The 27,615-nt window shown below is 42.9% G+C and overlaps 5 non-coding genes and 1 pseudogene across 5 annotated transcripts; 2 read left to right on the top strand and 4 right to left on the bottom strand.

The window, feature by feature from the left end:
- The first annotated feature begins 915 nt into the window (after positions 1-915).
- TRNAL-CAA (transfer RNA leucine (anticodon CAA)) lies at positions 916-1,022 on the top strand. The gene is made up of 2 exons: positions 916-953; positions 977-1,022. It is a non-coding gene; the product is annotated as a tRNA-Leu (tRNA).
- Positions 1,023-3,527: 2,505 nt separating this feature from the next.
- Positions 3,528-3,634, bottom strand: TRNAL-CAA (transfer RNA leucine (anticodon CAA)). The gene is made up of 2 exons: positions 3,597-3,634; positions 3,528-3,573 (listed from the first exon to the last, which is right to left on the bottom strand). It is a non-coding gene; the product is annotated as a tRNA-Leu (tRNA).
- Positions 3,635-6,932: 3,298 nt separating this feature from the next.
- TRNAK-UUU (transfer RNA lysine (anticodon UUU)) lies at positions 6,933-7,005 on the top strand. The gene has a single exon. It is a non-coding gene; the product is annotated as a tRNA-Lys (tRNA).
- A 2,100-nt stretch (positions 7,006-9,105) lies between these two features.
- Positions 9,106-9,195, bottom strand: TRNAR-UCU (transfer RNA arginine (anticodon UCU)). Its single transcript is given in 2 exon segments — positions 9,106-9,141; positions 9,159-9,195. It is a non-coding gene; the product is annotated as a tRNA-Arg (tRNA).
- Positions 9,196-11,006: 1,811 nt separating this feature from the next.
- LOC143668712 (small acidic protein pseudogene) lies at positions 11,007-12,445 on the bottom strand (annotated as a pseudogene).
- Positions 12,446-26,318: 13,873 nt separating this feature from the next.
- Positions 26,319-26,400, bottom strand: TRNAS-AGA (transfer RNA serine (anticodon AGA)). The gene has a single exon. It is a non-coding gene; the product is annotated as a tRNA-Ser (tRNA).
- Positions 26,401-27,615: the final 1,215 nt, after the last annotated feature.

The following is a 27,615-nucleotide window of genomic DNA, read 5'->3' as shown; positions in this document are numbered from 1 at the left end:
TGTGGGACATGACTCCCTGGGATGAGCTGGGAACCTTCTAATCTTTTAATTTGGGGGTGGTATCGTTGTGTGCGTGTAGGCGAGAAACTGTAAGCCAATATCATAGGACTCTCGTGTGGCACAGAGTTAAGTGTGTTGCTGGTTAAGCACGCCTCTTACCCGGGGCTCACATCCTTTCGGGAGAAGTGTCCAGATCTGGCGGTTCTCAAAACCTGCACTGCTGCCCTCCTGGTGCAAACCATCATCTCTGCCTGGGTTGCCGCAAAGGTCTCTAATGATGGAGTCTGAATTCAAACCCACTTACGTTTGACTCAAAACCCTCACTCTTTCCGATTCTCTACATGTCATTAAACTAATAGTTTAGGTGGCACAGTCAGGACGAAATAATTGGACAAGTAAAAACAAACGAACACACTCCTCTTTGACCATGGCCCATACACAAAAGGGGTCTGAAAATTACTAATTTGCAATCGGTTTATAAAAGGAGGATTAAAGCCCGTCTCACCGGCTCCCTCTTGACCCACGTTACCTCTTAAATGTAATTGCCGGAAGGAGCGCGAGTGAGCCCGGTTGGAAGCGGCTGAAGAGCCAGCTCCCCGCAGCCAGAGCTAGCAGGATGTGCAGACCCCTTCTTCAGCTCCGGAGATGCTCGCAGCCCAGGGGCCACTCGAGCGCTGCGCTGCGGGTCAGTGGGAGGAGGGAGACGCTCAGCTCGTGGCGCTCGCGGGCTCTGGGCTGCCCTAGCCACGTGCCCCGGCGATAGGCTCCAGGCGCCAGCAAGACTCGTCTTCTCGCCTCTTTGCTTCTCGCGAAGAGCCAGCACAGCTGGTGCCTTAGCTCTCCTAGCCGGGTTTCCGCCCCGAGCTCGCCGCCGGCTCATTACAGGGTGATTTTACCACCGCGGCTCACCCACGTGTCAGGATGGCCGAGTGGTCTAAGGCGCCAGACTCAAGCTTTCGCTTCCCGCGCTCGGGGTTTCTGGTCTCCGCATGGAGGCGTGGGTTCGAATCCCACTTCTGACACGCGTTCACCTTTTGTTTCTGCCATGTCCCGTCAAGAGTTTCCTCTCGGACTTGGCAACACCTGCCCATTTCACCAGATACGCTCACCCGGAGCTCCCGCTTTGTCTGGTAATTTTAGGTTGAATTCACGAGAAAACATTATGAAATCTGCAACAAAAGATAATTTCCAAAGCCATTCAGTGATTGATAATAGTGGTTGAGGATGGTCCTCTCCAAAAAATTTCAAACTTGGTCTTGAGCTGAAAAAAATCAAACAAATAAACCTTTTCCACTGCTAAGGTTTTGAACTGCTGTGCAGTAAGTAGGGCAGGGCAAGGCAGAATATTCAGCTTCTATGTTTTGGAAAACATTCCCTGAATGGAGACGAAGTCCATGAGAATGAATGAAGTTCACTGTGGACGCTACTGATTCAACAACACATGACAATTTCAAATACTGTCAGCAAATTAGCTGCTAATGAATAATGCAGTAAGTAAACATAGGCTTGAATCACCTTACACTTTCACAAGCCTTGTCCTCTTGTCCAACTAAACGTTTTCTGCTCCCCACTTTAAAAAAAAAAAAGTTTTATTCCCCCACCATACAATCCATCTAAAGTACATTCAGTGGCTCTTTGTATTATCACAGAGTTATGCATCCACCACCACAATTAATTTGAGAACATTCTCATTGTGCTGTAAAAGAAATCCTATACCCTTATACTCCAGTATTGCTGATGCTTAGCTTTGGTATAGTAGTTTTGCTATACTTGAAAAGGAATATTGCTATGTTACTGCTTCTTTTTTACCATGATAAATTGTCTCCAGTAAGTTTTCCTGACTTTGGCCTTTCTTGAATTGAGGTATCTTTCCTTGGATGCCTTTGTTTGGACATTTTTACAGGTTTAGAACGGTAAACTTGCAAGCTAAAAAATTCCCTTTATAAAAGACTGTTCCATTTCTGGTATATCACATTTCAAAGTCTGATAGGTCAGGAACACGAAACCTATTAGCTGGGTAGGCACGTGGCTGGCATCTTCTGGTCCTTTGCTCCTGGGACAGTTGCTCTCAGCCTCTGTTCCTGTGGGGGGCTCCTCAACTTGCTTCTCCAGGGCTGGTTTTTATCTCTTGGCTTCCCTTGGCTCTTTCCAGGTTCTGGCTTGCTTAACATGTCATGGTGAGGTCTGCTGGGCTCCAAGCATCTCCAAACATCTGTGTCTCTGCTCTCTGCCTGTCAGCTCTGCTCTGAAGTTTCTGTTGGCTCTCTCTGTGTGTTGTTTCTGACTCTCTCCAAAATGTTTCCTCTTAAAGTATTCCAGTAAACTAATCAAGACCCAACTTGAATAGGTGGAGTTACATGTCCATCTAATCAAAAGATCGCACCCACCATCACCATGGAGATAATCTAATTGAAAGAGTCCAACCTGCAGGATTGAAGCAGGATTGAAAGAAATGGCTACTCCACAAGATTGGAGCAGGATTTAAACATGGCTTTTCTGGGGTACATAATACTTTCAAACTGGCACAGTGGGCATCCTTACCTTGTTCAAAATCTTAAAGGGAAAGCTTGCTGTCGTCACCATTAAGTGAATGCAGGGGTTGTATCGTTGTGTTGTAAACCACATTTCTAGCATTTACTGCCCCTGGCATGCTTCTATGTGGTATAAAGGGAGGATTGGTCAACATCTGTCTTTGATAGCTGAGCTTTGATTTAGAAATTCCCCAGTAAAGACTTTCCTTAAATCATGCCAGGTGACATGGTGGATTTTTCCCTCCTCACCTTGTACAACATTTTGGCAATTATTTACCCTTTACCATAATCAGCAAATGTCATGATCACACATATTAGGAGATATTAATTGTCCAGTAGCTCTCTACATTTTATGATGTAACTCACATGTCTAGAGGTGGGGCAAGATGGTAGCATAGGGAGGTGTAGATTTAGTTAGTCCTCTAAAACAGCTAGTAAATAGCCAGGAACTGTTTAGAACAACTATTTGGGGCATATCCATGACTGCACACCCATCATACCCCACTCTGGAATGGGTGAAAAAACCGAATCACGTAATGGAACTAAGTAAAGCCCCTTCCCCACTGCCATGGCAGATGTGTTGTTGAATCAGTAGCGTCCACAGTGAACTTCATTCATTCTCATGGACTTCGTCTCCATTCAGGGAATGTTTTCCAAAACATAGAAGCTGAATATTCTGCCTTGCCCTGCCCTACTTACTGCACAGCAGTTCAAAACCTTAGCAGTGGAAAAGGTTTATTTGTTTGATTTTTTTCAGCTCAAGACCAAGTTTGAAATTTTTTGGAGAGGACCATCCTCAACCACTATTATCAATCACTGAATGGCTTTGGAAATTATCTTTTGTTGCAGATTTCATAATGTTTTCTCGTGAATTCAACCTAAAATTACCAGACAAAGCGGGAGCTCCGGGTGAGCGTATCTGGTGAAATGGGCAGGTGTTGCCAAGTCCGAGAGGAAACTCTTGACGGGACATGGCAGAAACAAAAGGTGAACGCGTGTCAGAAGTGGGATTCGAACCCACGCCTCCATGCGGAGACCAGAAACCCCGAGCGCGGGAAGCGAAAGCTTGAGTCTGGCGCCTTAGACCACTCGGCCATCCTGACACGTGGGTGAGCCGCGGTGGTAAAATCACCCTGTAATGAGCCGGCGGCGAGCTCGGGGCGGAAACCCGGCTAGGAGAGCTAAGGCACGAGCTGTGCTGGCTCTTCGCGAGAAGCAAAGAGGCGAGAAGACGAGTCTTGCTGGCGCCTGGAGCCTATCGCCGGGGCACGTGGCTAGGGCAGCCCAGAGCCCGCGAGCGCCACGAGCTGAGCGTCTCCCTCCTCCCACTGACCCGCAGCGCAGCGCTCGAGTGGCCCCTGGGCTGCGAGCATCTCCGGAGCTGAAGAAGGGGTCTGCACATCCTGCTAGCTCTGGCTGCGGGGAGCTGGCTCTTCAGCCGCTTCCAACCGGGCTCACTCGCGCTCCTTCCGGCAATTACATTTAAGAGGTAACGTGGGTCAAGAGGGAGCCGGTGAGACGGGCTTTAATCCTCCTTTTATAAACCGATTGCAAATTAGTAATTTTCAGACCCCTTTTGTGTATGGGCCATGGTCAAAGAGGAGTGTGTTCGTTTGTTTTTACTTGTCCAATTATTTCGTCCTGACTGTGCCACCTAAACTATTAGTTTAATGACATGTAGAGAATCGGAAAGAGTGAGGGTTTTGAGTCAAACGTAAGTGGGTTTGAATTCAGACTCCATCATTAGAGACCTTTGCGGCAACCCAGGCAGAGATGATGGTTTGCACCAGGAGGGCAGCAGTGCAGGTTTTGAGAACCGCCAGATCTGGACACTTCTCCCGAAAGGATGTGAGCCCCGGGTAAGAGGCGTGCTTAACCAGCAACACACTTAACTCTGTGCCACACGAGAGTCCTATGATATTGGCTTACAGTTTCTCGCCTACACGCACACAACGATACCACCCCCAAATTAAAAGATTAGAAGGTTCCCAGCTCATCCCAGGGAGTCATGTCCCACATTACCAGAGAGATTTACACCCCGGAGAGTCTTGCCCCACGGAGAAGAAGGGGAGGGCAGTGAGCTCATCTGCTGAGTTGGCTTTGAGAGAGAGGCCACTTCTGAGCAACAAAACAGGCCCTCCAGGGATGACTGTCGGGTATAATGGAAAGTAGGCTTTGCTTCTCCTTGGCAGGAATAATTTTCATAGGAGTAAGCCCCAAGATCGAGGGCTTGGCCCATTAAATTGGTCGTCCCCACTGCTTGTGAGAACATCAGGAATTCCCCAGGTGTATGTCATATTACCTTTTTTTTTTTCTTAAACTTTTTGTATCGTATAGTATAACATATATACAAGGTAAAGAAATAAAACAGCAATAGTTTTCAAAACACTCTTCAACAAGTAGTTACAGGACAGATCCCAGAGTTTGTCGTGGGCTACCATACGATCCTCTCATATTTTTTCTTCTAGCTGCTGCAGAATATAGGAGGCTAGAGGGCTTAAATATTTTTTTATCATCACAATAGACTTTTATTTCCTTCTTTTTTTGTGAAAAATGACATATCTACAAAAAAGCTATAAATTTCAAAGTACAACACCACAACTAGTTGTAGAACATATTTCAGAGTTTGACACAGGTTAGAGTTTCACAATTTTAGGTTTTTACTTCTAGCTGCTCTACAATACTGGAGACGAAAAGAGATATAAATTTGGTGATTCAGCATTCATGTTCGTTTGTTAAACCCTATCTTCTCTGTATAACTCCACCATCACCTTTGATCTTTCCACGCCTCTCTTTTTAGGGGTGTTTGGGCTTTGGCAATTCTACGTTTTTCATATTGGAAGGGTCTGTCACTAATATGTGGTAGGGAGATGGAACTGTGCAACGTTCTGAGAGGCTGGGCTGGGTTTCAGAACTTAACTGGACCAGGGACCCATCTGGAGGTTGAAGGTTTCTGGAAAGTCACTCTAATGCATGGAGCCCTTGTAGAATCTTATTTTTTGCCCTAAATGTTCTTTAGGATTGGCTGAAATGGTCCTGGTTGGGGGTTGGCAGTGAAAGTTGTCATTTTACTTCTAATTCCTGAAATTCTGTGTGCAATCGATGTAATAAAATGACGTTTTCACATACACTGCTTTGTAACAGACGGTGCCATTGATTGCACATCACGTTTATGCATTATTTCTTCATATTTGGTCAGGATTGCATTTCTTCATGTATAGACAAAAGCAACAACTAGTGTCTTCGTGACTTCGATAGCACCCTTTTCTTCAGCTAAATTTTCCTAGTTTATCGTGTGCAAACTCTGATCGTGTCATGGTGATATGGAGGCCACCTAATCAGAGGGTATTCAAGTTTCTATGATGGGAAAAATTTTGTTTAAAATGTCTTCAGTTAGTTGCTTCTGTTAGTGCCATCATTTCAGATGCGTGCAGTGACTGGGTTTGCTCTTTTCAATAAATTACACTTTAAGGCAAAAAAAAAAAAAAGCAAGCAATCAAAAATACTAGTGTTTTTAATGATAATCGTGTTGACTCCAAATAAGTAATTCAGGCTGAGGGAGGCCATGGTTGGTGCAGCTCCTCTTAGAACCGAGCTCTTCCTATCTTCTTTCTCTGCCACATTTGCTTTGGGATTTTGTCCCCATGGTCTCCCTCTCTCTCTCTCTCTCTCTCTCTCTCTCTCTCTCTCTCTCTCTCTCTCTCTCTGCAGGCACTCAAAAAATGTCAAGAACCAAGGCACACCGAGGGAACCAGGGACACTATGTCCTCAACGGCTAGGTGGTTCCTATTTCTTAACGAGCTGCGGCTCAAGATAAAATGGGGAAGAGAAAATTAGAAGAGAGACGGGATAATTTTTTCTGGCTCCAAAGAACCCAGGTACCCTATCTCTGAAAGTGCAGGGGAAAGGGAGGGCATCGCGAAGGGGAAAACCAGACGTGCATCCCCTGCCTTGTATCGAAGTTCTTCATCTTCGTTCCCCACTTTGATTTTCTCGAGTATTCTCCTCAATTACCGCAGAGGTTCCTAAAATGGTCGCCTCCTTCCCCCATCCCCTACAGGCTGGTGAGCGGAATCTCACCACATCTGAGGAGTAAATGTGGTCTCCAAGGGACTCTATGGCCAAACCAGCTATCTCCCTTCCACAATGATTGACTCTGGAGTTCCCCTTCTCCCTGCCACTGCGCAGCTGAATCAGCTGTTTAACAAATGTACAGCGTGAAAATTAAATGATTAGCTTATTGATAAATGACTGAGGAATCCTGAGACCCAGGTGACTGAGCTAAACTTTGGGGGGAACCTAATAATTCTTGAAGCCATTGGATGCCTCTACTTCTTCCTCGCGGATGAAAGTACATGGGGAACTACCTTGTATAGGGATCGCTCAAGTGCCTCGTCCGGAGCCTGGATAGCTCAGTCGGTAGAGCATCAGACTTTTAATCTGAGGGTCCAGGGTTCAAGTCCCTGTTCAGGCGTCAGAATTCAGCTTATATTTAAGCCACAGATCAAACGGAGACCCGGCACCTACTTTTAACGACATCGCCCCGAGGAACGCTTCAACTTTACATGAGAATTTAAAATACCTGTCACCCTTGGTGTTCCGGTCCGGTGGTTTATCGTTCTAGAGGTTAGGGCGGTGAAGGTGATTTTTTTGCGGCAGTCCTACTAGAACGTAAACTCTGAGAGCAGTGGCGTTTGCCTCTTTGATCTCCCAGATTCCCGCTGCTTAGGCTAGACCTTAGCGGAGGGAAGGCTTGCAGGCCCCTGCAAGAAACAGCTGGTAAATGACATCCAAACTTCTGACATTATGTTAGCTATCGTTTTCGTGCTTTCCTTACAAAACTATTCTCCTTCCGCAGGGATTTGGATATGAATTTGTAAAGACCCTGAAAATGAGCTTCTGTGCATTCCCCCCCCCCCCCCCCGTGTACTGTAGTTTTCTTGTAGGACTTTAAATGGTTATTAGGCAAAAAGTGGATACTGCATGTGCAGAGCAAGATTGCATTTACTTCGTGCTCATTTCTTTCATTTCCACTACATCGTGTGTCCCGAGAAGAGGAGTGAAGGGATTCCCGTCAGAGAAACACGTATCTGGAACGTTGTAGGTTTCCCCCTTCAGCATCTGGCATCCTCTGCATATAGATGTGCGTGAAATCGACCTTCAACTGACAAACGGATTAAAAGTTCAAAAAGTCTGACCTTCTCCCCATTGAACCATCCAGCCCCCGCCAGAGTCCCAATCTGGTCTGTAAAAGCATGAGATCTCCAAAAGGAGCTAGAGAATCCCATTTCCTCAGGGATACTTAAGGTCTCCGAGAAGTGTGGTCCGTCACCTCACGTCTCAGCCTGGCACTGGACCCTATTATCACCCAGCGGATCATTTAACCTCTTCCCTGTATATTCGTTTCAAAGCAGATTAACGCGCTCGGTAGCCAGGGCAATGACGGGAGAAATCGCGCTCGGCAGAGAGCGGGATCCGGCCGGAGGCACTTTCAGCGGGTCAGTGATTGCGGAAAGGGCTAGCTGGGCAGCGCACAGCATTCCTGGCAGGTGGAACATACTTGTAGGAGATGAGAGAAGAGCAGGATGCACGGGTTCCTTTAGGAGTTTGAAGAGGAGAGAATGCGTTCAATTTAAGAATGAGTGAAATAAGCAAAGAGAAAACTCAAGAGAATCGAAAGACGGGGACAGACGAGGGTTACGTCTTACAGCACAAGGCAGGGTTTTTAAAGACAGTTCACGCGCTCATTTCCTCATGTTCACATCCCTCAGAATCCTCCTCTCCCCGCTTCGCGCTCCTCAGCATGCCCACCCTAGCGCTGGCCGTTCTTTCTCCTTTTCTCCTCCTACCCACCTCTCTTCCTTCTGTCTCTTTTCCTTTCTCCTCTGCTCGGATCTTTATCCGGCATTTGCCACTCAGGCCCCTTCTTTCCTGGCCATTAAGGCAAGGTGGACACTTGGTAGCCAACCTGAACCCTCGGGATTCCACATCCATCCAGGTCCTCCTCTCGTGCGTTTCACCACATCTGTCGTTCAAGGACTGGAATCCCTTAGCCGTTGGCGCAGTGTTTACCAGGACCGGTTTGAACCCTGTCGGAAATGTTTAAGCGGCGGCGGCTGGGAAAAGAGAAAGTTGATCCACCCCAGGAAGCTGTTTTTCATAAGAAAGGAACAGTGACTAGTGTTCATTTTGCCATTCAACTTACATTGCGTCTGTTTTCCTTCTCTTCAATTTTTTTTTGATTTTTGGAAGTGCATGGGTCTGCCGCAGGGCAGGCTGGAATTCTACCACTGACCTACGCTCCCCCCCGCCCCCCGCCTTGGATTTTATGGCTTCATCGGTCGCCTAGACAAGGGGGCATGTGTCTGAAGAAGGTCTTCAAAAGCGCAGGGAGAAGAACTATAGGACAATAAATTCCCGGGCTATGGAAGAAATCCCCGATTCCCTGGGAACAGGGGGCTCTCGGACTGTGAAGGAGAGGTCATACTCTGAGGAAGTGGAGAAATTCCTGACAGGACAGGTGTACAGCGTAGTCGTTCCCAGGCAGGTCCTCACTGAATGCCAAAAACACCCGCGACTCTGGCGGGACTCGAACCCGCAACCTTTGAATTTCTTGTCACAGAAAGCTAGAAGTCCAATGCGCTATCCATTGCGCCACAGAGCCTAGCCCACATACACTTCGGGTTGTTACCTAAAGAGGTACTGATCTAGTTCGTTCTTGAAGCAACACCTTTTATGAACAGCTGTTGGGCTCCAGTATGCGTTGAACGTTCAAGGAAGACGAAAACAAACAAGATGACGCAAGGGACGCGCAATTCCCTGCTTGGGGGAGTTCCTGGGCCCTCCAGGCACTGGAACTCTCCTTTCACGAGGTAAGGGATCTTTTGACTTAGGATCAAGGACTGCATCTCATTTAACGCGGCCTCTCCAAAGCCACGCACGGGACCCTTGACTTCACAAAGTGGAATTTGAGGGACTTGCAGCAAACGCCCTTAGGAGATATTTTTAATAAGTAACCTGGCCGCAGCACCCCTTTTCCTCCAGCTCCAGTCTGTTGTTCTTTCTACAGAAAGGAGAGCTTTTGTTGTCCATTGTCATCGTCTCTCTGGAAGGAGAGGTCCAGGCAAAGGGCGTGCAGGAATTGTACCAGAGAAGACAAGATTTAACAAATTGGTGTCACCACCGAATCATTGTGTTGATACTTCCTTTTAGTCTCCAGCATCTTAGGCGAGCTGGAAGGAAACGTCCGCAATGGTGGACCTGTAACCCATATCATACTTTGAAGTTTCTTCTAAAACTACTTTAAAAAAAAAAAAAAAAAAACAATTGACCTACGTTTATTCCAACCCTAAATTATGTTAATGTCCATTAATAATGAATTAATTGATATCAGAATTACTCTATTTGAAGATGAAAGTATTCTAGTTTAGTTACTTTAGAAGGCTTTTCTATCTACATTATCAGAACAAAGACTTATAACCTAGCATATTTGAACAATGAACTGGTGAAAAATACTCACTTTTTAAAACATAATACTGATCTCTTCCCTCAATTATTAAACATAATCGGTCCTTACCTTTTCCTTAAATGTATTACAATAAGCAACCCCCAAAACTAGATATTTGAAAACCAGCGGCCAAACTAAAGTTTGCTGAATGAAGCCAAACTTTTTCTAACCAATTAAAATTTGTTAAATGTCATGTTATTGTGCACTATCCACTGACTCAGTATTTTACTATACTGGACAGCATCTATTTTTAAAACAATGTGAGAAATAAGAAAAAACAAAACAAAAGCAAACCTTGGGGTCTATAATATATGAAAAATATTTCAGGATGAATTGTATAAACCAGAAATCTCACCTGTTCTAGGTGCTATATTCCTCTAACACATTCTAAATTTCAAAATGATACAGGAATAATTTTTAAAAATCGAGTGCATCAAATGCATGCTTAATTTATCTAAAATCTATCATAGTTCAGCTCACAAAGAAGTATGACAAGTCTTTGAACACGTTACTCAGAAAAACATTAAAACTTTGCATCCAATTAGTCACACCATTGACTATCCATCCCATAATGTAGTTTATGTTAATCTGCTGTACAAATCAACCATGTAATAGCGGTCAGATAATTCTAATCTTACTCCAACAGGAGCAGCAATAAAATTAGAAAGTAATACTACTTCATAGTAATTATAATCAAGACAATAGCAATGGAATAAAGAAGAGAGAGAATTTGTCTCAGCTTGTTCAGTAAGCGTTTCCCTCATTTTGATATAATGAGGATAAAGTTATCACAACCAAATAGGGGAAACTGCTTTCTCTTTATTTAGGCCTTATGGAGAAAATGAACCATGGCCACATATTATCTTTTTTAAAAAATTCAGTTTTACATAATCCAAAGTAGCTAGGACCAAATAATCAGAGAAATAATTCATGTAAAAACCGAATTTTATCAAAAATCTAATGTAGGATACAATTCAAATTATATAAAGACAGCTTAAGTTCATAACATCCCAAATGTATGACAGCTGTAAAGCCCTGACAGGTGTGAAAGTACTTGCTCTCAGGTTGCTTTAGTCCAAAGAGTAGAGCTGAATCAGTAAGACCAAACTAAGTACCTAACCTTTTGCCAACATTAGTTTAGACTGCAACTGTCAGGAGAAATAGCCATGATACACAGTTCTACTGTTACAAAGTATAACAGAAGAGTATTTTTCATGAATATATCACAGTATCAGTTAAACCTTTTATAAGAAAAAAATATGCAGGAACAAAAAAAGATAAAACAGCTATCACAAAGTCACAAAACATTACGTGTTTCAAAAGTGTCTCCCCCATAATTGCATCCGAAGGGGTAACACGGTGAGGTTAGAGGGCTGATGGTGCTAATATGAAAGGAAGCTGAGTATTGTATTTATTTCTTATTTTATACAACTCTTACTCTTTACACAAGTGGTTATAGTCATGCCCAGAAAAGTGTAACCCTTGGCATCTGAAAGCAAACACTCTCTGTAATTATTTAAAAGGGCATTTTTACAAATTATAATACAAAGATCTGTGTGCTATAAGCAGCCGTCCACTGTGCATCAAAACACTAAGGCTTACTTTTAATACAAAGACAAAGTGTTTGGGAGTTATGAACCACTGGATTTAACAAACATCATTTTATAATTGCTCTTTGCATCTTTTTTGTTTTGGGGATCTTCCACTTCACCAGGGTGTTCAGTAGCTTGAAGCTCTTCAGCAGATTCTTCTTTCTCTGACTCTGAATCACCTTCAGAGTCATCAGGACTTTCAGGTTCAGGCGACTCATCATCATCATCATCATCATCACCTCCAGCCACATCTCCTTCTCCATCACGACCTTCTGCCTCACTGAAGCCAAGTCCGCAATGTCGTTGATATCTTCCTGATAATTTACTGTCCATACTTAACTGATACTGAGACTCCAATTCTTCATTAATTTTCTTGTCTTCTTCCCCCGTCCGGAAGTGAGACGTCGGTTTGTGAGCTCCTGTAACAAGTCGACCGGTATGTTCCTTCTTTCCTGCACCCATAAGCCTCAAGAATTTTTGTTTTCTTTCTTCATCACCTAAGTCTGTTGCCTCCCAATTGCTAGATCCAAGATCGTCGTCTGGGGAGGTGGGACGCTTCACCCCGCGCGGGTCGGACCCCCTGGCAGCACTCGTCGTGGCGGGGACCTCGTCGGGAAATGCCGCACCCACCCGCCGCTCGCCTCAGCCGCGGAGACACCAGCCGGCACCTGCCACCGGTCCAAGCGGCGCCACTCCAGCACGCCTAAAACTACTTGTTAAAATGCCCTTTAACACCTATGCTTTTTTGTATATATGTCAAGTTTCACAGTTAAAGAAAATGTTCGTAAAACGCGACCAGGTAACTTTAAAACCATCGCAGGTTTTCTGACTCAGGAATTTGCTTTTGGCGACTCAACTGAGACGGGAGAGACGTCTTTTTCTTTGCGGCGGCTTCTCTCTGAGACCGTGTGGCCCAGCGGCCCCGGCCGGGTGAGCGACCGTCCGTCGGGTGGGTTCCTTTATGACGGAAGGAAAAGTGCAGGTGACGTCATCGAGGGTGGCGGTCAAGGCCAGGATTTGTGGACGCCGAGCAGGGGAGCGGGTGCGACAGCGCCGCGCAGGGAGAGCGGGAGGGAACCGCGCTCGAACCCCCGCGGCCTTGGGGCCGGGCGCAGGGGCGACACGAGCCCTCTACCAGGACCCCCGGGGTCCCAGTCGCGGGCCTTATGCCCACGTGCGAACCTCACACACTAGTTAACAACAACGAGGGCGAGAAAGGAAATTCTTGGACTCTTCGGTCCTCTCGACTTGGCCTTGCATCCATCAGAGAAAAGACTTCCTTCTAAAACTTGCAGGAACAAAGCACGAACTGTAAGCTGACTGCCTGCAAACGCCAGAGAGAAGGGACAGCTTTTAGACCCGCGCTGAAAGTTTAGCGGAGCGTTTAGTTCTTACCGCCCCGGCACCTGGGATCCCAGGTATTGAGAGCCGCTTCCGGTCCTCGCCGGCCCCGGGCACCCCTAGCTGACCACCGCTTCCACGGATCTTACCGCCCTTTAGCGCCGGGAACTTCTAGACTGGAGGGAGGGTAAAGAGATCTTGCAGGCGTCGCATGCAGACACCTCTTCCAGCCGGTTTACCCGAGACTTGGCTTTCTCTTAAATTTCTAAATTAAAGAATTTAGAAAGAGGCAGAGGGCGCCCTCGAGAAACGATAGGGCTCCCCTACAGCCCTCTTCCAGCATTTTTACTGGCTCTCTGAGGCGTCCAAAGCCAGCGTCAGCCCACACCCCTGTCCAGTGCTCCGCCTCCCCCTCGCTCTCAGGGTCTGCCTGAAATTTTCTTCTTTTTCTGGACACCTTCCCTTCTTCTCCTATCTTTTCCCCTTCACTTTCCCTGCTGTCGCAGGAAAAGGATGGGAAGTAATGAAATGGTACCTATGAGCGAGATGAGAGTAAGAATTAGAAGGGACCTCCTCACCTTCCTGCTGACTTGGTAAACGCTGCTGAGTATAAGTGACTTTTTCATTTCAAACCTTGGCGAAGGTCAGTGGTTTTCATCCAGTGTTCGTGCTTCCTTCCATAACATAGCCGTTCCCCCTACTTCACGGTTTCAGAGACTTTTTTAACTGGAGGGAATAAAATGTTCTCATCACCAGTTGTAAACCATATGTTCAACTCTACCTATTTTCTCTGCCGGCAATAATTTGGAGCTAATTGAAATTATTTGTATTATTTGCGTGTAGTATTTTGGTCTGGCAGTGAGTGGTCTAAAAGAAGGCAGAGTACAGCCCAAATGTCCATCAATGGGTGAGTGGTTAAAGAAGTTGTGGGATATACATTTGATGGAATATTATGCAGCTGTAGGACGTCGTGAGGTCAGGAAGCACGTAGCAAAACGTGTACGAACCTCAAGGACATTGTGCTGAGTGAAATTAGCCAGAAACAAAAGGATAAATGCCGTATGGTTTTACTAATATGAACGAATATTAATGAGCAAACTTGGAGAATTGAAGTTAAGAATAGAGGTCATCAGGACATAGAAATAGGGTAGAGATTGTGCAATTGTGCTGAAAGTATATAGATTGTGCAACAGGACTGATGGTAAAAATTCAGAGATCGATAGCACACTACCACCTGGCTGTAGTACAATAATATAAGTACAGTGACTGGAAAAGTAAATAATACAAGAAGGCAGAGTAGAAGAGTAGTGATTAGAGATGGCTCTTGTTTGAGTTGGATATAGATTGAGTTAAATTCAAACTCCGTCCCCTACTAACTGCTTGACATTCAAGTTTAGTGTTCTTCTCTAGGCCTCTTTCCTCCATCTATTAAATGGGGATAACAAAATCTCAAGGTTTTGGAAATCCCTAAAACAGAAAAGACATAAATTGGATGGAGATCAGGTGACTTACTGACTTGGCAATCTGGCCTCCTTACGGTTTGGCTCCCTATATCCTTCTCCCTCTCTGCACTATGGTGTTCTACATTCCCACCACATTGAAAACTGCCCCCATAACTCTTTCACCCTGAAAAATTGCCTTTTTTGCCATTTTCTCCACCAAAGTCTTTCTCAATTTCCAAATCCAGATTTGTCGTGTCCTTTAAGACTTAGATGCCGTAGGCAGGAATTCACTCTCTCTCTTTTCACCTGCACCTTCAAACTACTACTGATGTCAATCGTTTGATATTCCTTATAAGCTGCCATGGACCATCTCAAACTCAGACGTTGAGGTGGAGAAGGTAGGGAGATATTTTTCTTTTTGTTCTTAATAGAAGACAAACTTAATCTGTGCCCAAGATGTATGAAAACAATAGATTCTTGTTTTCTCCTGAATCTCGTTTGCACCTCTACGTATATGCTCATCATTAGTTGGAATGTCTTTGTCTTTAAGAATGATGTATCTGTCACTTAGGAAGGTCAAATCTGTCCTTTTAACCAAGGACACTATAAGCTACTTAACATAATTAATTGAGTATTAAGTCTATACACCACTCTTTTCAGGGGATTTCAAAACTTTCTGTCACAAGGATCTCTGTTTGGGTGGAAAGCAGTAAAGATAACTTTGTCATTAGTTGTACCTCTGCAAGTAAAAGAAGTTCAGTGATAAGGACTCCTTTACAAAGAATAAGATGCCTCGGGCTACTGCAGAGCAAATGTGTTACTTCAAGCCTCTTGGTAAGGAGATCTGTGGCAAGCTTGAAAAATTAGTGGTCAACAGAATGAAATATTCTTTGATACCTTATTTCCTCTTATTTAGTAATATCAAAAATCCATTTGGGAACACATTTTCAAATAAATGACTTGATACCAAGATGATACCTGTTCTTGGTCCGTGCAGTGTCAGTAGCCTAGCTAGTGACCCTAATATCACTTTTATTAAAAGTCCTTTAGGCCATTTCTCTGTCATCAGCACTCTGATTGTGTACTCATATTATCAAAATACTTTGGTATTTTCCATATATAGTTTGATACAAAACTGTGGTGATCTGTCACTATTTTCTTTAAACTGTGCAGTCCATCGGGGTGAACTACTTTGGTCTTCTGAAAACTCAGCTCTCTCACACCACAGACCATGAGCAAACATTCTTTGCCAAAATGTCCTCTCCTATAATTCCTTGGCTGTAGGTTGTGCTGTTTACCCCCCTCTGCTTCTCTGGTGGTACCTTTCTCACTGAGGAGGCACTTGATGTGTTCGCATCCTTGTGCATGCTAAAGGGCAGTCTTTTTCGGTAGTTAGGTCACTGCCTCCAGACCTCTGTGATAATTGAGTGACACTGGGCATCTTTGAGAATCAATTTTGTTTTTCCCACAGGACCTGACGTACAAGACTTTAAAACCCCCTCCCCCACTGTTTTTTGGTTCATGTGGACATCAGCAAGGGTCAATGAAACACCCTCTTCAATCTGGAAATGGGGAGCATATTGAGAGGCAGATGCTATTGTGGATGCCATTGCTTCACCTTTATTCTGAGACTCCCCTCACTGTAGAGCCACATCCTAACTCTCTGCTAAATAATAGTCTTCATTCCAAATTTACACCTTTTATGCTGAAATCACCTAAAGCTCTAACAGATTTATCTCTTGCCAATCAGTCCAGTGGCCTAATTTTTTTTTTGCTCTTGTTGGAATATTAACTGTTTGCAAATGCCCATTTCCCACTCTGGCAAGTGTTCCCCCACCCGAGGCCAAGAAAGAAATTATCTACATATACATCACCCAGGAGAACATTTCATGAGATCCTTCTTTTTCCTTCTGAGGATACTGGTTCTCCTGAAAAGAATGAAGCATTGGAAGCACTATTTTTGCCAAGATTTCTAGACCCTTGTGATGATTCGAAGTGTCTGGATCCCAGAAAATCATACTCTTAAAGCTCATCCATTTGTAATGCTGTAACTTTACTGTAAAGAGGAAACTTTGATTAGATTATTTTAGTGAAAGCGTTGCCCAGGGTGGTGCTTAATCATTTTATGAGGGTCCTTCATAAATGAGAGGAAGAGACAGAGAGAGGGAGAGAGAGAGAGAGAGAGAGAGAAGGGGAGATGGAGAGGAAGAGGGAGAGGTCCGGGGGAAGAAATTATCACTTGATGATGCCTTGATTTGCACATTTTCATGGCCTCAGAACTCTCAGTTTGTAACTTAATGAATTCCCATTGTTAAAGCTGATCCACTTCACAATATCTGCATTTCAGTGGCTTAGGTAAAACAAATCTCAATAAAATCAAAGCATTTGATGCATCCCAAACACTTTTACTCAACTTGAGTCAATGTTCTTGTTGTTACTACCCTGTTTACAAATGGAAATAGAACAAGTGTGGAACTAATTTCTTGATATACCATGGCCAGTCTTGGATGCTGTTTTTTTAAAAATATTATTTATTTATTTGTAGTTTATTTATTTATTAAAAAATTAAGAAAAAATCAAACATCAACATACATAATCAGTAATTCACAATATCATCACATAGTTGCATATTAATCATTTCTTAGAACATTTGCATTAATTCAGAAAAATAAATAAACAGACAATAGAAAAAGAAATAAAAAGAACACAGGAAAGAAAAAAAAAGGTTATACCTACCATACCACCTACCCCTCGCTTTCATTGATCACTAGCATTTCAAACTAAAGTTATTTTAGCATTTGTTACCCCTATTATTTATTTTTATTCCATATGTTCTACTCCTTTGTTGACAAGGTAGATAAAAGGAGCATCAGACACAAGGTTTTCACAATCACACAGTCACATTGTAACAGCTGTATCATTATTCAATCATCCTCAAGAAACATGGCTACTGGAACACAGCTCTACATTTTCAGGCAGTTCCCTCCAGCCTCTCCATTACATCTTGAATAACAAGATGATATCTACTTGATGCATAAGAATAACCTCCAGGACAACCTCTCACTGTATTTGGAATCTCTCAGCCATTGACACTTTGTCTCATTTCCCTCTTCCCCTTTTTGGTCGAGAAGGTTTTCTCAATCCCTTGATGGTAAGTCTCAGCTCATTCTAGGGTTTTTCTCAGTCCTTTGATGCTGAGTCTCAGCTCATTTCAAGATCTCTGTCCCACATTGCCAGGAAGGTCCACACCCCTGGGAGTCATGTCCCATGTAGAGAGGGGTAGGGTGGTGAGACTGCTCGTCGTGTTGGCTGGAGAGAGAGGCCACATCTGAGCAACAAAAGAGACTCTCTTGGGGGTGACTCTTAGGCCTCAATTTTAAGTAGACTTGACCTATCCTTTGCGGGGTTAAGTTTCATATGAACAAACCCCAAGACTGGGGGCTCAGCCTATAGCTTTTGTTGTCCACACTGCTTGTGAGAATATTGGATGCTGTTTTTGGTTATATTAAATCCCGTCTGTCTTGCAGAAATTAATAACCACCATTTTGAGGAGTCACCCACATTTAGTGGTTGTTTCTCTGAATGCTATCCTAATATATTCTCATAAACTAACATCTCATGAGCTTCTGACCAAATGACCTTGGCTGACAATAGGAAAAAGAGAGTTCAGGAGCACAAACTGAGAAAGAGTTCTTGCATGGTTTTTGTTTGTTTGTTTGCTTTTGTGTTCTATGATGATCAGAATAAGAGTGGTGGTGATGGGTGAGCCACCTCCTGTATTTTGCTTCTCATTGCTTCTTCTTTCTCATCTGGAACTTTGATCCCACCCTTATTTCTTCAGAGTTTGAAACTATCAGATATCCTTGGAATTTTTTTATTTTTCCCACAGTGCCATTGTTGAGGCCCACAGAAATGATCTCATTCCCTGAACGTGCTGCAGAGAAAGAAGGAAGAGCCCAGTTCAGATACATTTTGCTCTGGGGTCTCTAAGCTGCAGGCAGAAGCATTTAACACAATTCTTACCAACATGAAATTTGGGCTTCCTAATTTTAAATAGACCTGGATTTGTTTTATAAAAGTGTTTTAACCCCATGTTCTAGTTTGCAATCTGCCAGAATGCAGTATACTCAAAATGCGATCGCTTTTAAAAAGGGGAATTTATTAAGTTGCAAGTTTACAGTCCTAAGGCCGTGAGAATATCCCAGTTAAAGCAAATCTATAAAAATGGCGAAATGAAGGCAACAACAAGACGTTACTCACTCAAAAAAGGCCCATGAAGTTCAAGGTTTCCCTTTCAACTGGAAGGGCACATGGCGAATATGGCGACATTTCCTAGCTTTCTCTCCAGGCTTCTTATTTCATGAAGCTCCTCTAGGTGCATTTTTTTTTTCTGGAAAAAGAACCAAGTATTTATTTAACTTTTTAAAATCTTTTCTTACTGTGAAATATAGCAAATGTAGAAAAATAAATAAATTTCCAAGTACATTTTAACAAGCAGTTATAAAACATTAAAATTTGGTATGGGTTAAATTTCCATGAGTTGTACTTTTTTTCTTCTAGCTATTCCAAGACAGTGGAGACTAACCGATATATCAATATAATGATTCAGCAGTCATACCCATTTGTTAAATCCTGTCTTCTCTGTTATACTATATCAAGGACTTTTTTTCCCCCACTTTTTTATCCTCACAATTGACTTTTTTCCCTTCTTTTTGTGAACAATAACATATAATCAAAAAAGCTACAAATTTCCAAGCACGGCACCACAATTAGTTGTAGAATATATTTCAGACTTTGACGTGGGTTACAATGTCACAATTTTAAGTTTTTATTTCTAACTACTCTAAAATACTGGAGACTAAAAGAGATATCTATTTAATGATTCAACATTCATATTCATTTGTTAAGTCCTATCTTCTATGTGTAATTCCATCATCACCTTTGATCTTTCCTTACCTCTCATTGGGGTTGTGTGGGTTATGGCAATTTTAAATTTTTTATATTTTGGAAGGGTCTGTCACTAATATGGTATAGGGAGATGGACATATCTGATGTGCTGGAGAGGCTGGCTTAAGTTTCAGGACTTATTTCAACCAGACACCCATCTGGAGGTTGTAGGTTTCTAGAAAGTTACTGCAGTGCCTGGAACCCTTGTGGAATCTTATAAATTGCCCTAGGTGTTCTTTAGGATTGGCTGGAATGGTCCTGGTTGGGGGTTGGCAGGTTATGCTAGGTAGCAAATTCTACCTGAAACATGTGTAAGAGCAACCTACAGAGTAGCCTCTCGACTCTATTTGAACTCTCTCTGCCACTGGTACTTTATTAATTACACTTCTTTCCCCCTAGCTGGTCAGGGTGTAATTGTTGATCTCATGGTGCCAGGTCTGGATTCATCCCTGGGAGTCCTCTCCCATGTCTCCAGGGAGACTCTCACCCCGGATGTCATGTCCCACATAGTGGGGAGGGTAATGATTTCACTTGCAGAGTTGGGCTTAGAGAAACTGAGGCCACATTTGAGCAACAGCAGAGGTCCTCCAGGAGTAACTCTTAGGCATGCCTATAGGCAGTCTAGGCTTCTATACTACCTATACAAGCTTCACAAGAGTAAGGTTCATGATTGAGGGCATGGCCTATTGATTTAAGTGTCCCTAAAGTTTGACACAGTATCAGGGGGTTCCCTGATCGTAAGGTTTAATAGTTGCATAGTCTTTCTCCCCTCCCTCAGGCAACTTTGCCAATACTTTTTGATTATCTGGTTAATATACTCTAGAATGTTTCCATTCATTACAATAATCTATACAGGATTAAAGGACCTCTTTCTCATTCTGTGCTCTCTATAATGTTTCAGTTGTTCAAATGAACTATACAGATAGGTTGAATTAGATTATGTACAACAGAAAATTTCAATTCCAGATTAAATAAAAGTTTCTTCTACTGGTTTCAAAGAGTATGTGTTGTCCTAAAATATAGTCACTGTCTTCCTTACCCCTATGTTCTGAATTACTTTAACCCCAACCTGTTCAGCTTCATTCTCATCTCTAAATATCAGAAACATAATCACCACTCCAGACTTAATGTGTCTGCTCTAAAAGCTTACAATCTAGACCCCTGTTTTCTCATAAGCATTTTCTAAAGGCGACCATACCATTGTTGTTTTTTTTGATTCTGGCCTATTTTGTCTCCTCAAATGTCTCACATGTTGATTCACATCATTGCATGTCTCATGACATTGTTTCTTTTTGTAGCAGCACAACCTTCGTTCATAAGTATACGCCATCGTTCGCCATTCTACGTCTCCGTCAGGGCATTCTTCAGCCATCTGCATACATCAGGCATTGTGCTGAGGACCCAAAGTCTACAGTCCATCAACATTTTCAATTTCAGATAATTTCATTGTTCTCAAGAGACAGAAAACCAATGAACACACCCTTACCAAATAGGAGATCTGAACTTCCTCTTAATTCTTGTCCCTCACCCCATTATTTACCTCTGCTGATGCTGTGGTAGTGCTGATGGTTTCCTTTTGAACATAGTTCATAGCATGCAATAGCATTTCCGCCCCCCACACCCTGGACTTAAACACTTTCTATACAAGAATCATATCTTTGAAGTAATTCTTATAGGAACTCATTCATATTTCTAGTGTGAGTCAGTGGTACACGTAGGTCTATACAACCCCTTTCAATCTTGTTCATCTTCAATATGGTAATATTACTTCTAGACCCACTAGAGAATCACCTTTGCTCCTATCTATTTCCTTACACTGGAGTTCAACCTCGTTAGCTAACGGTTCACCCATCCCTAGCTTTTATGTATCTCTAAGTCCCCTTTATTCTGTATGATAAGTCTCTGATTATACCTTTATGCTGGTGATGAAAGTGGAATCATACAGTATCTGCCCTTTTGTGTCTGGCTAATTTTGCCCAGCATTATGTCCTCAAGGCTCATCTATCTTGTCATGTGCTTCAGGACATCATTTTATCTTACTGCTGAATAATATTCTCAGGTGCATTTTTCCTTCTTCATTTCCAATGGTCTGGCTACGTGGGCTCTCATGGGCTCTCATGATTTTCATGGTTCTCTCATGTCTCTGCTCACTCTCTCCAAAATGCTTCCTCTTTTAAAGTATTCCTGGGAACAAATCAAGATCTGCCTCGGAGGTGGGGGATGGAGGGTGTGGAGAAATAAACCTAGAATGGATGGAGTCATAATTTCCTCTAATCAAAGGTTGATACCCACAATTGGGTGAGTCACATCTCCATGGAGATAATAAAAAAGCTCCCACCCAACAATGTTGAATGAGGATTAAAGGACAAGATTTTCCTGAGGTCCACAAATTAAAACTGGCACACCCCACTTCTTTCAATATGTGTAGTGTGATTCCCATCCTCACCGTCTTTTGGGCAGTGACACCATCAGAAATGTTTACATTTCTGACCAACAAGCTGCTCTTGAGCTTGTAGCAGAGCTAAGCAGTCTGCCCTTAATCTCAGAGGTTGAAAAAGTCCTTTCCAGACTCAAGTTTTGCAATTTAGAGCCTGAGAGGTATGATGTGTGCGGAGCTCTTCATAAAGTAACAAACGCAGTTATTATGACACAATTCATTCAAATCAGGTAAAACCTCTTGGTCTGCTATGCGGCGCCCCCTACATATGTGATAACTTGATTTGAGCCTCTCAAGGTAAGCCCAGCTGTGTAGGTCACCCAGCACACAGCCATATCAGAAAGTAGCCAACAATTCCACTTATCTATGGAGTATAAATTCAGAACAGTGAACCAAATTGAAAACGTTGTCACGGCGTTTTAAACCAGGTCCACGGGTGCCGACCAGGACCCCTGTTGGGTGTGAGGGCTTTGGAGCCAGTCAGTATTCTAGATCCTCCCGGCTTTTCCCTGCCTCTGAGACCTTGGCCATGCTTTTTAATCTCTATGGGCCTCAGTCTTCTGATCCCTAAAATGAGAATGTTGTGACGACGCAAGAACTTAATACAGGCAAAGCTGTTGGAAGTGTAGCGTAAGTACGTGCTTGAAAAAACAAGACCTGATATTAATCATTTCTGCATACTGAAAACAAAACAAGTGAAAAAACGAATCTGTCAACCACTTTTCTTTTTAAATTTTCTCCAGGTGGGGTTTTTACTGTCACTTTTCCCACATTCTGGATTGTTTCTTATTCTATTACAAAAAGCCCTCAAACCAGCTAATATTAGATTTTGGGGAATGGAATCCTCTTACCCTGCCATCTTCCCTAGGGAATCTCCTTTTAGAAAGAAATCAAGAGGTTATTGCAAGCATGTGAATAAATTCCACTCTCACCTTTTCAAGTCTTGACCACTTCACCTAACCCTCTCCATATTTTTTGAAACTATTCTGTAATAATTGAGAAAATTTGAGTTCGCAGTCTCATTTGGGAAGTGCTCAGTTCCAATGCAATTTCACGTGTGGACTTGGGAAAAAATATTGTTGGGTTTCATCATCTGTAAAATTGCATTAATGGTATCTACCTACCTTGTAGAGGAAGTCAGCTCAAATTCTGGCGTGTTTTCAGTATTCGATGAAGTATATCTCTCTAGTCTTCAAGTTTTCTTTGTTTGTTTTTAGGAATTCTGGATTACTTGAATAGACATTGCCCACTAAGGTGGACTTAACCCTCTTCCACTCACACTGTCACAGCATAGGTGGATTGAATCTGACTTAATGCTCAAGATTTGCAAATGTCCCTGATTCCAGCTGGTAACGACTAAGGAGCCTTCTGTAAAGTATGCCTGCTTTTGACATAAGGTGCACCCAAACACATACTGACACCGACAATTGAGATTGACTTGATTTTTCAGACTGAGAATCTCTAAATGAGAGAAAGGGGACTATCTGAATCAGTGGAAAGGGCTGTAAGGCGATGGAGAACGTGTGTTGAAGAGGACCCACTGGAGCGCAGGAACTTGCCGAAGCTCGCGAGCATAGGGAGAGAAACCAGCCAGGAAACACAGGAGAAGATTCTGGCGCCTTTGGTGGTCAGCAGGTTGGCACCTGCGCGCAGAGACCTCAAAGAACTTCAAGTCCTTTAACCACTCACAGTGCCTTATTAACCCTCATGCAGCACAGTGATAGGCACACGGTAAGTGCGCTTGAGCCGGGTCTGGTCTGTGGCGCATCAGCAAGCACTTGAGCAACAAAGAATTTCCTGGCTTATCCAGGGCCCCTCGCTCGTGGATTAAATAACTCATCCCTTGTAAATCGTGAACCAGACGAGAATGGTGACATTGAAAAAGGGCGCCCTACAAGAGATTCGAGCTTCCTTCACCAGGGAGTTTATCCTCCTGCCACTCATCTCTGAGGCACACGGGCTCGCGTCTAAGTCTCGGGGGCCCGCGGGAAGGCGAGCTGGGACTGACCTCGTGGGAGAGGGAGACCCTGTGAGGGGAATTTGAGAGAACCGGGGTCATCTGCATTCACTTTCACACCTTTATAAATGATCATCGATTCGTTTGATGGCAGGAAACTGACTTGTCCTTTCCCTGGCTCAAAGGACTCAAAGGAAATCTGATTGGAGAGGGAGTGCCAGGTGAGAGGCTGTGGGGAACAGAGCAGCTCCCTCCCTAACTGAAGAGGAGGGTTCCAGGAAGCTCTCCAAGGTGCTCAGAGGGAAAGGAGAGAGAATTCCGGGAGATCCCTTCCCAAGAGAGGAAAGCCTGTGGCTACAGAAGCCAGCCAAGGGGAAAGCTCAGAGAGCAGGTTTCCAAAGAGCCAGACTCCACGGAGGACCTTCTGTTCGGCCCAAGAGAGGAAAGAAAGGATAAAAATATGTAAATACCAGTCAAAATTAAGCTATATTATTATATTAAGAGGGTTGATGGTGGGCTCATATGGTTTATTAGAGGTAGATATTGAACCAGGATGTTTTTTAAAGCAGCTATGTCAGGGAAAGTAAATTCACAGACTCTGGTTCCCAATTCTGGTAACAGAAGAGCATTTCCAGGATGCAAACAGATCACATGAAATTTTCAGATAAAAGGGAAAAGTTCACTTATGCTCTTATACCCCAAACTATCCCTTGCAGTTAAATATGACTCGCCTATGTTATCCTCTGGGGCAAGAATAAAACTCTCTTCTCCGCATTCTTGAGAGATGTCATTTTCTCCTGCAAGCATAGCACTGAACAAATAACAGCTATTTCAACTCGTATTAAGGTTAATAACATTTGAATCAATAATTCACTTTGCCTTAGGTAAAGGTAAATCATACCTTGCCTTAGAGAATTAATCTTAACTTTAAAAAATCATTTGGGCACTGCTCTAGTTTGCTAGCTGCCAGAATGCAATATACCAGAAACGGAATGGCTTTTAAAAAGGGGAATTTAATAAGTTGCTAGTTTGCAGTTCTAAGACCAAGAAAATGTCCCGGTTAAAGCAAGTCTGTATAAATTTCCAATATAAGGCATCCAGTGAAAGATAACCTGGTTCAAGAAGGCTGATGAGGTTCAGGGTTTCTCTCTCAAGTGAGAAGGCACATGGTGAACACAGTCAGGGTTTCTCTCAGCTGGAAGGGCACATGGGAACACAGCATCATCTGCTAGCTTTCTCTCCTGGCTTCAGGTTTCATGAAGCTCCCCGGGAGGCATTTTCTTCCTCCAAAGGTCACTAGCTTGTGGACTTCCCACATCGTGGTGCTGCAGCATTCTCTGCTCTCTCTGAATCTCTCATTCTCAAAAATGTTTCTTCTTTTATAGGACTCCAGAAACTTATCAAGACCCACCCAAATGGGTGGAGACATGTTGTCACCTAATCCAGTTTAGCAACCATTCTTGATCAAATCACATCTCCAGGGAGATGATCTGATTACAGTTTCAAACATACAGTATTGATTAGGGCTTATTCTACCTTTATGAAATGGGATTTAGATTACTATATGGTTTTTCTAGGGTCCATATAGCCTTTCAAACTAGCACAGGCACAAATGAGTTATGGTATTTCATTATCATAGTAGCAAAATAGAAAGAACTTGAATGTCTAACAAAGGAAAATACTCAAGTAATTTTTGCTGCGGTAGCATAAACGAACAGAACCAATCTAATAAAATGACATCTGGGATGTTCCTGAAAAGATTTATGATATAATATTCAGTTAAATTAGTAACATACATAATTGAGAAAGAGAAAAGCAGCCTGTGACACTCAGGATCTGGCCTTGATGTTCTCTTGTTGAGCATAATCGGTCCACAGTTCATCCGTATCAGACAAGGTCACTCCGTGACCATGATGGGGCAAGACATAATAAGACCACTCTGTAATCATGTCTGAACACAGACAAAAATGATGAACTTTGTTAAAGCCACAATAAAGACCAAACTTGCTCTACCTTGGCAAATATGAGTGACTGCAGCTTCATTACCAAATTCAATCTCAGCCTTGCTCTATTCTTCCCTCCTTCTAGATGAGATTTATTAATCTACTGAATCTCTGAATAACCCGTTTCCTAACTGCATCCAATCTAGAGCAAAGGCCTGTTTCCTTCAGTCTTCCCCCTAAGCACCTAACTTCAAGAAGTCCTTTATCTCCTTTTAGTCCTCTTACTGAAAGCCCCTTGCTACCCCATATTGTGTGCTCTCCTTCACTGCAAGGACCAATAAACTCAGCGTGGTGAACCGTGGGCATATTTCGGGTGGTCTTTGGCTGGAGGATATTGGCGCAATTTATATTCTGCATTCAAACTACCAGAATGGAGTGGAATACATTACACCATTCTAGTATTGCCATATCTTATTATGGTTGACCTGTCCCTTCCCTCCCAATCTAAATTAGTAAATTAACACTAACATTTTTTTTTTTTTTTTTTTTTACAGAATAAGAAATGCTTCTTTTTCATTCTCTCCTCAGAGAGTAGCTCGTGACATCCATAAAATCCAACTTCGTAGTCGGCAGGATTCGAACCTGCGCGGGGAAACCCCAATGGATTTCTAGTCCATCGCCTTAACCTCTCGGCCACGACTACACGGGCAGCCTTCCTTTTTTTTGCAATCTATAGAAAGAAAACATTCCAGCTGGTATGCTGTAGCACATACAAAGAGTTCAACAAAACAAAACAAAAGAACTCTTAAGCAGAAAAGGTGTGTTCAGAGAGTTGGGCAAAAATCTTCAGGTGAAAAAAAGGGTTTGGAGAAAGCCCGAGCGCTTCCTCTCTGGGACAGTCCCTAACATTAAGGAGCACTGGCAGGAAACAGGTCACTGCACACACATCTATGCTGAATTTTCTTGTTGTTGATGTTGTACCTGGAAATATAATTAATTTTTAAATTGGCTGCGAATACACTGCCCTTTCCTAATGTATATATTAATTCTAAAAATTAATCTGGAGGTGTTTTGGTTTGTCTGTGTAATAATATAATGTATTTTCTTTTGATTTCTCATACCATTTTTTATAACCTTAATGTGCTAATACATGTGGTGTAATCTTAAAAGTGTTGACACAGGTAATTTGTTCAACATTGTACTATAAACAATGTGTTTCCTATAGTTTATTTTCCCTTTAGAAAATAATGTGCCTTCTTACTTTTCTTCATATTTGTAAAAAAAAGTTAATACAGCCAACTAGCCAACTATATTATATATATATATATATATATATATATTCTTTATTAGAGAAACCATGGGTTTACAGAAAAATCATACACACGCAACAAGATTCCCGTGCCCCATCACATCACCAATACCCTGCATTGGTGTGGAACAACTGTTACAATTGATGAAACCATATTTTAATAATTATATTATCAATTAAAGTCCATGGTTTAATTTGGGGTTCACTATGTTGTGTTGCTCCATGGATTTTTTTTTAATTTTAAAGCTTGGTACATTTAATAGGCACGTTAATAAATCTGTTGATTGCTTGACAAGGAACAAAGGATTCTCAATAAAATGCTCTGGACCTGACGCCAGTGAAAACGTAAATGGTGGTGAATAACAAGCTCGACCTTCAGGAAGGAGGTACAAGAATGGATCCATAACCCTGCTCCTGACCTTTACCTCTCAGGCTATCTGCCTTCTCTCTATTTCTACTTTCATTCACCTCCTTCTGCAGCAGGATTTTAGGAGGATCCTCCTTGTGTGTCTAATATTCAACACTGATAACACAGAACAGAAGCACCCTGGTTTGCCTCACAGCTCTCAGATGTTTTTCAGGCAAAGGGATGACCTTCCACCCAGTCAA

The sequence above is a fragment of the Tamandua tetradactyla genome, chromosome 25 (assembly GCF_023851605.1).
Source record: "Tamandua tetradactyla isolate mTamTet1 chromosome 25, mTamTet1.pri, whole genome shotgun sequence".
NCBI lineage: Eukaryota > Metazoa > Chordata > Mammalia > Pilosa > Myrmecophagidae > Tamandua > Tamandua tetradactyla.
Note: the sequence above shows the minus strand (reverse complement) of the source record. Positions and strands in the feature narration are given on the sequence as shown.